Consider the following 12244-nt stretch of genomic DNA (forward strand, 5'->3'; position numbering starts at 1 on the left):
GCCAGACTGGGCAGAGGCTTGAAGTCTCAGTAAACATGTGGTTCTTCATCCTATAAGCAATGGGACATGAAGGATTGGTCTTACATAAGAGGGGGCATGAGGAGGCAGGTGTGACAGGACTACATTGCTTTTTGAAAAGATCTCTCTGGTATGGAGTAGAAAATAGATTGGAAGGGAGACACGGTGTGGGGACCAGTTGGTAGGTCATCCAGTGAGACAGGATGGTAGTGGGGATGAGGATGGTGGTGATGGAGAGAGGAAAGAGGGTTTCCTTGGGGAAACAAGAGGGAAATACAGGCACATCTTGGAGATACTGCAGGTTTGGTTCCAGACCACCGCAATAAAGTGAATATTACAATAAAGTGAGTCATATGAATTTTTTGACTTCCCAGTGCATTAAAAAGTTATGTTTACACTATACTGCAGTCTAAGTGTGCGACAGCATTATGTCTAAAACAATGTGCATACTTTAATTCTAAAATATTTTATTGCTAAAAAAAAAAACGCTATCATCTGAGCGTTCAGTGAGTTGTAGTGGCAACATCAGAGATCACTGACCCCAGATCGCCATAACAAACATGACAATCATGAGAACATTTGAAATATTGTGAGAAGTACTGCAGTGGGACCCAGAGACACAGAGTGAGCAAATGGCTGTTGGAAAAATGGTCCCAAGAGACTTGCTTATGGGAGGGTTGCCACAAAACTTCAATTTGTAAAAAAACGCAGTATCTGTGAAGTACAGGAAAATGAAGTCTGCCTGTAATTTGAAATATTGTGAGAATTACCACAGTGGGACCCAGAGACACAGAGTGAGCAAACGCTCTTGGAAAAACAGTCCCAAGAGACTTGCTGGTGGAAGGGTTGCCACAAATCTTCAATTTGTAAAAAAACGCAGTATCTGTGAAGCACAGGAAGATGAAGTCTGCCTGTAAACAGAATAGGAAATGCGGTGGGAAGGGAGGAGAGCTTTGTCCTGGTGACCCTGAGGCTTCTGACGTGTGGACCTTTGTGGACACTAGTGTCATCTGCTGGGAGAGGTAATGCCAGAGAAGACCAGGTATGGGAACCCCTAATCTAGTTTTGGGAATATTGAATTTAAGATGTGTCCTCTCTAAAAGAGGCACCAAAAGAACAGTTGTGCCTGCACCTCTGGCCTCAGAGGAAAAGTCTGGGCTAGATATAAAACTCTGTGAGTCACCATGTGGAAGTGGCACCTTTGGGCGAGGCCACCTCAACACCACTCAGGATCGCTGTAAACTTAAAAAAAAATGATATACCTGCTTGTGTATTCTTGTTCTGTAATCAAATCACCAAATAAATATTTTTAACTTTTTCTTCCTAAAGATTTTGTATCTCTGAAAATACGGTAAGAACTCATCCAGCCACAGAAGAGATGAGTTCAAGGGAAGCACCAGCCCAGAGAAATCTCAAGAAACCTGGGTATGTGACATATCTATGGCCATGTAACAAATTATGCTAAAATTTAGCAGCTTGAAACAAACACATTATCTCACAGTTTCTATGGGTCAGGCGCCAGAAGCAGCTTAGCTGGGTGCTTCTGCAGTCAGGATGTTGGCTGGGGCTGCCATCATCCAAAGTTTGGACTGGGGCTGGAAGATCTGCTTCCAAGATGCTCACTCATGGCTGTTGACAGGAGGCCTCAGGCTTTGCCATGCAGTTTGTCCCTAGGGCTGCTTGAGTGGCCTCATGACATACCAGAAGTCTTCCCTGGGCCAAGTGACCTGAGAGAGGCTGGCTTTAATGTCCTTGTCCCAGACGTCTCTTCTGCCACATTCTGTCCACTAACAACAAGTCCCTAAATCCAGGCCACGCGTAAGGAGAGGGGAATGAGGCTTCACCTTTTGATGGAGAATTATCAAAGAATTTGTGGACATATTTTAAACCTCTATACTGAAATTACAGTCAAATTCTTTGACAAGAAACAGCTTCCTCCAGGTTTCTCCGTGGCCTTCCACATTCAGAGGAGAGGGCATTGCACCCATGTTCACTGATTCCCCTGGTTTTTCAGTGACCACCTGTTATGAAACCCAGAGCTTTCATTTTGTCCTTGTGAGAACACAAAAGGTGAGACGCGAGCTGGGAGCTGACGCTGATGAAGGCCTGACTGTCTACCCTGGTTCTCCACCATCTACACTGGTTCTCCATGGCTTCCTTTATCTTCCTTCATCTTCATCCTCCAGATTCTGGTCCTCAGCTTTGCACATCTGAAAACAATGAATATCACATCCTGAGAGATGTCCAGGCTCTGGGGGAGTCGTCCTTACTTAACTCATTTTTCAGAGACTAGTTTATAAATACTGAAACTAATTTATAAACCAGAACACCTCTGTACTTATGGCCACCAGGAATCTTTTGGACCTTATGAATGCAGGTCCATTCAGAGCCATCCGGAGCCACTCTGGGCAGCTCCAAGGGGACCTGGTCAGCCACCACGGGTTGACTGCATACAAACACCCAGCCTGCTGGGCTCTTCCCCTGCAAACAGGACAAAGGAGTAGAGATGAATGCCCTTGGAGAAGCAACAATGTCCATTCCTGGCTGCCTCCAGCCACACTGAGGACCTCAACACACAAGCTTGGCCCTGCCTGGTTCTGAACCAATCTGGACCAAGACAAGCATGGGAATCCTGGTGTCCAAAGCACCAGTGTGGGCAACCTCTGGGCACCAGAGCTGCATGAGCTAGAGTAAGCCACAGTAACAGTGGCCTTAAAAAAAAGAATTTCACTCTTTTGTAATAATCCAGGCATAAGCCTTAGGGCAGGGAAGAATATGTCTCTACAGCAAGAGATACCCAAGATTATTCTCTTTGTAACTCTCTCATCCCTCAGGCATTGCGTTGGTCCTCCAGTCCCCATTCCAGATGGCTACCACCGCCTCCCCCTTCTAACCTCGGGGAAGGGAGAGAAGGGGATGTGGGAGCATGCCCCTTCTTCTCCTTAAGGGCACAGCCCTGAGGATGCCCACGCCTCTTTGACTCCCATGCTATTGGACAGAGCCCCGTCCCATGACCACACCTGGCTGCAAGGAAGTCTGGGAGATGCAGTCTTGATTCTGGGCAGCCACAGGTCCAGCTAAAAAGCAGGAGTGTCTTGGTGTAAGAAGAAAAATATAGATATGGGGTAACCAGCAGTTCCCACCATCAGAGTTCTGTCTAATCCCTGTCATGTTCACAATCAGGATAGTTTACATTTATCAAGGGCATTCCAGGCACCAGGCATTGTGCAAGGGTTTCACTTGCATTATTGTGCAATCTTCGCAAGCCTTACATTCACAGAGGAAAAAACCAAGATTCAGGAATATCGGCAAATTTTCCCAGTCCACCCAATAGAGCAAGTCAAAGCCTGCCTTTGGACCACTCAGCTAATTCCACATCTAAACCGTGACCTAGAGCAGTGCTGCCCAGTAGAAATATAATGCAAGTCACGTGTAATTTTAAATGTTCTAGTGTCCACGTCAAAAAAGTTAAAAAAATTAATTTATAATATATATCATAAGATAACACTTTATAAAAAAAAAAAGATAACACTTTATTTGACCCAATATATTCAAAGCATTATCTTTTCAACATGTAAACATGTAGTCAATATAAAGCATTATTAATGGGATATTTTACATTTTTTTGTTGGTCTCCATCCAACAGTCCAATGCCTCAATGCTTCCTTTGCATGTGTCAGTTCATTTCATTTTCACAGTCATCCTGGAGTCCAGCAGTCCTTCCACCTGGTTTTGTTCCCATGTGACAAACTAGGAAAGTGAAGTGCAGAGGTCATTTCACCTGTCCAAGGTCACAAAGGGCTCAAAGGCAACTTAAGTGGGCAGAGTGGAAATCTACACCCCATCTAAGTTGGCCTCTCTGCTGACTGTGGGACCCTAAGCAAGGCCTCCAAACTCTAGCTTCTTTCCTTTGTTCAGTCAATAAGCATCTACTGAGAGCCTGCCACGTGGCAAGAACCAGGATATAAAATCAGATGTGTGATCTGCCCCCAGGGAGCTTACAGTAAAAAAAAAGCTGGAGAGATATTAATCCAAGAATGACAAATAAATGTGAAATGAAAACTGTGATAAAGGTCATGAAAGAGAGATGCTTGAGGTCAGGGAAGAGGCCCTGAGAAAGTGCTGCTGAGATAAAATATGAAAGAGGAGCTGGAGTCAGTCCACGAAGAGGAGAGGCAAGAACATTCTGGGGGGTGGTGCACAGCGGGGATAAGAACTCTGTGGCAGGTGGACCAGTGTGGCCGGAGAAAGGGGAACAAAGGTTGGGCCTTGGGGGTCTAAAAGTAGAAGGAATCCACTGAAAGGGTTCTACACAAGGAGTGAGGGTGACATGACCATATTTGAATTTCAAACAGATCACTGTGGCCATAATAGGGAAACATTCGGGGAGCAGAGGCGGGGTTGCCTTAGGAGTAAGGATAACACGAGAGGTACCCAGCACGTAGTGCACAGTAGATACCAGCCCTGGTCCTCAGCACTGTGGGGGCAGTACTGTCTGTGTAACACTCCCCTTCCCACCATCTCTCCACCAGGGGTCCAACCCAGTGCCTCAGACATGATAACAACTCAACAAACTGTAGTTAATTGGTTCAAGGTTCATAGTTTTGTTTTTTAAAATCTTGCCTCCCCCTATCCAGAAAGCCTTAGTTTCACATAGCCTGGGAGGGAAGGACAGTTTCACTCCCAATCCTGCGGTGGCTCAGTCTCTGGGACTGTGCCACACTACCGCCACCTGGTGGCTACATGCCTACAATGCAGAACTGTGCCTCCAGGCAATATTAGTGTCAAAAATAAACGACAATACTAATGAAGTGTACAAATAAAAATGGCTAAGACAGTAAATTTTAAGTTTATGCTTTTACCACAATAAAAATAAATGATATAATGAAGTTGTAAAATAAATAAAATTAAAAGTGTAAAATAAAATTAAAATCCTTAACTTAGGATATAACATTGCTTAATCTTGAGATCACATTATAATCTTCAATTTTACTTTTCATTATTACAAACTACATTATTACATGACAGTTCAAAGTATTTCTGTCCCATCTCTACACCTCCCCCAAGCCCTTTAAAATTTCTATTTGATATCCTGGGGGGTGGTATATGTAATTATATACTATTATACATGTATTATTAATTATGTTATATATTACATAAAATATTATACGTTATATTTATATATACTGCTGCTCTTTGGCTAAAAAGCCACTCTTTATCAAAGTTTGCATTTTCCAAACATAAATTCTCAGCATCACGTCCTGATTTCCACTTTGCGTCAACTCCTGCTAGAGTACAGAATACACGTGACCTCTCCACCCTGTGTGTGTCAACAGCAGTGTATGATTGGCCCTGGCCTTCCCCTTTCAATCATTTCTAACAAATGTGAGGTTCATGAGGCTCCCATTTGCAATCAAAGTCTAGGATCCGTGACAGAAGCTGGTTTTAAATCTCTCCTGATTATTCCTTGAGAGTTCCCCACAATAGATTCTCTATACCTACTCACAGCTGCAATATAAAAGAACTGGTCCACAGTTTCCTCTGTTCCTTACCAGCGGTACAATATCCAGCAAATTATCTAAACTCTCTGAGTATATGGAATCCCTATCTGTAAAATGGGATTAACGTTTTTCTTGCATGTGCTAAAAATGTACGACAAAGCATACTTAAAGCATTATAAGCTGTAAAGCACTATGTGAGTATTGTATTTTGTATTCCTATGTTAAAATGAGATTCTTTTTTGTTTGTTTGTTTGTTTGGGGGGGGTTGTTTTTGGCTGCAATTAAAACGTGAACTTGAGATGGAGACCTGGGCTGGGCTGGATGTGTCTTCACCTTTAAGCAGAGAACTCTCCCCAGATAAGCATTTCCCTCTCTGAGCTTCCTTATTTGCATGTGGGAAATGGGGTAAGATACCAATAACTCAGGGATTGCGTCATCATTACAAAGCATAGCAAAAGTCAAAGAGCTGTCGCAGAGCAGGTGTGCAGCACCTGGTATCAAACAGCTCTCTTGGAACACAGGCTGGTCTGGAAGCCTCCCCGGGGAGTGGCTGTCCCCTGACCTGCCATGGCCACTTGGACCAGGAGCTGCTCCTTCCTCCTTCCATTATAGATAGACAGCCTGGGTTTTCCACCCACAGACTTCAGTTTATATTGAGAGAACAGCATGGGGCACTGCTTGTATTTTATTTCCCGACTAACCTGTTCCTCTGAGATGACGAGCCATTAGAAAAAATGATGATACATCCTCCCCACCATAAACTTTCAGGATATATAGGGCTTTTCATGGCTTAACAGGAATTGTAGTATTTCTCTTTACTGTAAATACTACATAAAGAGCGTTTGTATTGGATTATTACTGCTTACAAAACACAGCTACATGACCATTTTAAAAAAAGTTCTAATGAGATAAGTCACCCTTGCAAAGTGTACAATTTGATGTTTTTTAGTATATTCACAATGTTGTCTATTCACACTATTGTGCAACCATCCCCACCATCAAATGCTAGTACCTTTTCATCACCCAAAAAAGAAACCCTATACCATTAGCAGATACTCCCCATTCTTCCCTTCCCCAGCCCCTGGCAACCACAAACCTACTCTCTGTCTCTATGGATGTGTCTGTTCTGAACATTTCCTATGAAGGGAACTATCCAACATGCGGCTTTTTTTTCTGCCTGCTCTCATTTAACATAATGCTTCCAAGGTTCATCCACGTCGTAGCACGTGTCAGTAACTTTATTCCCTTTATTTTCTGAATAATAGCCTACTGTATGGATATACCACATTTTATTTATCCATTCATCAGTTGATGGACATTTAGGTTGTTTCCAATCATTGGCTATTATAAATAGCGCTGTTACAAATATTCTTGTAGGAGTATCTGCATACACACACCTCCAATTTTCTTAGGTATATAACTAGGAGTGGAATTGCTGGACCATATGGTAATTCTATGTTTAACTGTTTGAGGATCCACCAGGCTGCTGCACTATTCTGCATTCCCACCAGCATGTTTGAGGGATCTGATTTCTTCACAAATTCAACATTTGCTATTGTTCATCTTTTTTTGTTATAGCCATTCTAGTGGGTGTGAAGTAACATGACTCACATTTCTCTAATGACTAGTGAGGTTAAGCATATTTCCATGTCTTACAGCCTATTTGTATATCTCCTTTAGGGAAATGTCTATTCCACCCTTTGCCTATTTCTAAATTGGGCTGTTTGTATTTTTGTTGTTTTAGTTGTAAGTGTTCTTTATACAATCTGGAAACTAGACCCTTATATGATTTGCAAATGTTTTCCCCTATTCTGTGGATTATCTTTTCACTTTCTTGATAGTATTCTTCAATCCACAAATGTTTTTAATACACAATTTGTTAAATTAAAGTGACTCTTGATTATATCATTATAAAAGTGACATCTTATTACACCTACGGGTTAAAAGAAGAAATCATTCTCTTGCAGTGTTGGGTACCATTCAGCAGTCATTCCTAGTAAACTCTAAGCACAACAGAACTAGAAGAAAACAACTAAACTCTGATCATACATTCTTAACACAAACCAGTAGCAAACATCTAAACAAAGGAGGCCATCCTCAAGCCACTGCCATCGGACACAGGAAAAAGGGGAGGCTGTCCACTGTGATTCAGTAATGATTTCAAGGTTTGGATCAGTGTAAAAGGTAAAATGTAAAGCAATTAAATTAACCAAAAAAATATTAGAAGAACATTTGCATAAGCTTTGGTTGGGAAGATCTTATTAAGCAAAGCAGGAAACCTAAAAGCCATAAAGGAAAAGAGAGACACAAAAATTGTAAACTCTGGTAGAGGAAACAGAAAGGTAAAAGACAGACTAGGGAAGAAAACACAGACAGGACACTCTGTGACATCGGTCTTAGCAATTTGGGAGGGTATGTCTCCTCAAGCAAAGGAAACAAAAGCAAAAATACAATGGGACTACGTTAAACTAAAAAGCTTTTTTTGCACAGTGAAGGAAACTATCAACAAAACAAAAAGGTCACTTACTGAATGGGAGAAAAAATTTGCAAAGGATATATCCAACAAGCGGTTAATATCCAAAATAGACAAAGAACTCATACAGGTCAACATGTTAAAAAAACCCAATTAAAAAATTGGCAGAGAACCTGAATAGATATTTTTCCAAAGAAGACATACAGATGGCCAACCAACACATGAAAAAAATGCTCTATATCAAAGAGAAAGGCAAATCAAAGCCACTATAAGATATCACCTCACACCCATCAGAATAGCTATCATGAAAAAGACAACAAATAACAAGCACTGGCAAGGATGTGGAGAAAAGAGAAACCTCGTGGGTATGTAAACTGGTGCAGCCACTATTGAAAACAGTATAGAGATTCCTCAAAAAATTAAAAATAGAACTACCATAACATCCAGCAATTCCACTCCTGGGTATTCATCTGAAGAAAATAAAAATGTTAATTCGAAAAGATATCTGCACCCCTATGTTCATGACAGCATTATTTACAACAGCCAAGATACAGAAGCAACCTAAGGGCCCATTGATAGATGAGTGGATAAAGATGTGGTATATACATAAACGAGGGAATACTCAACCACAAAAAAAAAAAAAGAATGAAATCATGTCATTTGAGACAACATAGATGGATCTAGAGGGTATTATGCTAAGTGAAATAAGTCAGCTAGAGAAAGACAAATACTGTATGATTTCATTTACATGTGGACTCTAAAAAACAAAATAAATGAACAAACATAACAAAAGAGAAACAGACTCATATATACAGGGAAGAAACAAGTGATTGCCAGAGGGGAGAGGGGTGAAGGGAGGAGAGAAATAGCTTAGGGAGATTAAGAGGTACAAACTTCCAGGTACAAAATAAGTGAGTCACAGGTATGAAACGTACAATGTAGGAAAAATAGTCAATAACTGTATCTTTGTATGGTGACAGATGATTGCTAGACTTATGGTGATCACTTTGAAGCGTACAGCAGTATCGTATCACTACGTTGTATACCACGAACTAACATAGTGTTGTAGGTCAACTATATTTCAAAAACAAACAAACAAACAAATTCATCAAAAAAGAAATTAGATTTTGTGGTTACCAGAGGCAGAGGTGGGGGAAAGGGGAATTGGATGAAGGTAGTCAAAAGGTACAAACTTCCAGTTAAAAGATAAATTAGAGCTAAGGAAGAAATGTACAACATGATAAATATAATCAACACTGCTGTATGTTATATACGAAAGCTGTTAAGGGTGTAAATCCTAAGAGTTCTCATCATAAAGAAAATAAATTTTTTTCTATTTCTTTAATTTTGTATCTATATGAGATGATGGATGTTCAGTAAACTTATTGTGGTCATCACTTTATGATGTATCTAAGTCAAATCATTATGTTGTACACCTAAACTTATATGATGCTGTATGTCAATTATACCTCAATAAAACTGTAAGAAAATAAAATAAAAATATCTTTGCTAAAAAAAAGGCAGGTTGGGAAAAATACGTGTGCAACACATTTATTTGATGGACTCTGGTTATTGTCTATGGCAGGGGTCTGCAAACATTTTCTGTAAAGAGTCAGACAGTAAACATTTGAGGCGCAGGGGCTATAAGGTCTCTGTCACAACCATTCAAGTCTGTGTCTGCAGCACAAATGCAACCACAGGCCATTCATAAACAAATAAGCATGGCTGTGTTCCGAAAAAGCTTTATGGATACTGAGGTTTGGATTTCATATGATTTCCATACACAATGGAATATTGTTATTCTTTTTTTTCAACCATTTGAAAACATAAAAAGCTATTATTAACTTGCAGGCCTTATAAAAACAGGCAGCTGGTCTGGTCATATATGGCCTAAGGGCCATAGTTTGTGACCCTTGGTCTTTAATATACCAGGAGCTCCTGCTACTTGGTAAGAAAAGGCAAAGGACAAAGGATGTAAACCTCCAAGTCGCAGAAGAGGAAATACAAAGGGTCACTAAGCATTTGTAACAGGATGTGGAATGAGATTTTTTTCTTGTTATCTGAGTATACAATATATGACAAATAATCCCACATTCTAAAAAGAGGGTCTTGACATGTTCTTGAAAGCTTTCTATAAGAGATCAGAACCAGTCTTTTGACTATCAACCCCCATCACCCACCTCCAGATAATTACAGACAATGAATAATTCAGAAAAGGATTTAAGGAAGGGGAGTCAGTGCCATACTTAGCCTGTTCGACACCCAAAACAGCTGATTTTTTTTAACTGTCTCTCCACTATATGACATTATTTTGGTAATTATCACGAAGTGAAACTATACCCAAAATTGGAAGCATTACGTATTACAAAACAGATCATGCTGTTGTTCCAATAACTTCTTTTGCTTTTTTTCTTTGTTGTGTTCTTTTGGGTCAATGTCTTTTCCTGTTGGAAAAGTGCCCTTCACACTGCTATAAAAGGATTTTGCAGACATAATTACATTCCCAAATCAGTTGACCTTAAGAAAGGGACATTATCTAGGTGGTCCTAACCTAGTATGTCTCTGGCTGGTGGAAGAAACCTCTAGAAAGGAATGCAACTTAGCTAATACTTTTATTTCAGCCTTACTGAGAATCCAGACATGTTTGCCCTGGCTTCTGACCTACAGATCGCTGGGCTAATAAGTGAATGTTGTTTTAAGCGAATAAATTTATGATAAATATTACATAGCAACAGAAAACTAATACACCCTTTATTGCCTGTACCAGGTGGACCACTCCCACCCTCCACCCTTGGTATCCACCAGTAAGAGGCCTCAGGGGAAAGTGAGCTGGTTTTCCCTCTCCAGCCCTCCCTCAACAGTGGTTAGTATGCAGACTACACCTTGCTCCACACGCCTGATTGAGGCCAAGACAGGGTGCTCCCCTCGACCTGGCCCTTCCTCCCACATCTCATGCCCTGAGGTGCCCCCCTAGAAGTCTTCGGCTTCTTGAGTGCTCTGGTGATACCCTATACTTTCCTACCTTTAGGTGCTCAGTTTCCATTTTTTATTGTCTTATTGTAAATAGGACAACAGAGAACATCTTCACAAAACTTTGGGTTTGGGCTGGTTTTCTTAGGACAAGAAATGCTGAGTCAAGGAGGGTGGACATTTTTAAGGCTCCTGCTATATACCCCCAAGCTTTTCTAGAAAAGACTGCCAAGCAACCAACCCATTAGCCAAGTATGATGCGGAAGATTATTTGATCTAAGGTGAGCCAATGGAGATTTCTGGCTCACAGAATTAGGAGATATTTCAGGGGAAGACCCTCTTCTCATCATTAAACTCCCCCCCTTAGTGACCATCTTAACTCCCAAGCTTCCAGTCTCCCAGTAGGAACCTCTAACTGGAAATTTCAAAGGCACTCAAACCTAATGTGTCCAAAAGTAAATCACTTCTTTCACCTGTCCACCTCTTTTCCACCGAAATGCGCCAGATCCATAAAACAGACCAGTCACTGTGGCTGGGACCTCGGTGGTAACCATGACGATAACCATGGCAACCAGATTCCCTAACTAAGTCACACCAAGTACAGGGATGACGCAGGAAACAGAAGAGACAACAAGCCCTTTCCCGCGTTGAGCACAGAATGGGACATTTGAGCGCCTGCGCACCAAGGCCCAGGACAAAAGGGTGACGAACACACGTCACAGAGCTTCGCGGAGCAGGCGGCGCCGGGAAAACAGCGGCGGAATCCGCAGCGGGTACAAACCGCGGGATGGTTGCTGGAAGCTGGTAACTGTGCGCGCCCGGGCCTCGCTTTCGCGGGGGGCGAGGTACAACTGCGCAGCCGCCGTGGGGCGGGCCGACCGCCAGGCGCGGGCGCGCCGGCGGGCGTGCAGGCGTCTGTACGCACGCGCCCTCGGACGCGCGTGCGCGCGCTCAGTCCGGGAACCCGGAGAAGGAAGCGGAGGGGAAGGGGTGGGGCTGAACCTGGGTCTCGCGCATGCGTGCGCTATACAAACCATTTGGCGGGTTTTTCCGGCCTTCTCTGCTCTGCTCTGCCCCCGTCACTGAGATGATCAAGGGTGACTTTTAGGAGGTAGGACGCTCTCCCCAGGAGAGTGACTTCTCAAAATTTCTATTCCCTTCCTTCAGGCGTTTGGGAGCTTCCAAAAAAAAGAAAGTATTTCTCCGTGACTGACGGCTGAGTCCTTCAGGCCGCCTGAGGTCTTGGGCCATTTGGTCACTTTTCGTCTCGGTCTCTCGAAGA

The 12244-nt window shown here is 42.2% G+C and overlaps 1 long non-coding RNA gene across 1 annotated transcript; it reads right to left on the reverse strand.

The window, feature by feature from the left end:
* Positions 1–510: 510 nt before the first annotated feature.
* Positions 511–12152, reverse strand: LOC116666525. The gene is made up of 3 exons (XR_004323434.1): positions 11997–12152; positions 3638–3768; positions 511–2228 (listed from the first exon to the last, which is right to left on the reverse strand). It is a non-coding gene; the product is annotated as an uncharacterized LOC116666525 (long non-coding RNA).
* Positions 12153–12244: the final 92 nt, after the last annotated feature.

This window comes from Camelus ferus, chromosome 10 (genome assembly GCF_009834535.1).
Source record: "Camelus ferus isolate YT-003-E chromosome 10, BCGSAC_Cfer_1.0, whole genome shotgun sequence".
Lineage (NCBI taxonomy): Eukaryota > Metazoa > Chordata > Mammalia > Artiodactyla > Camelidae > Camelus > Camelus ferus.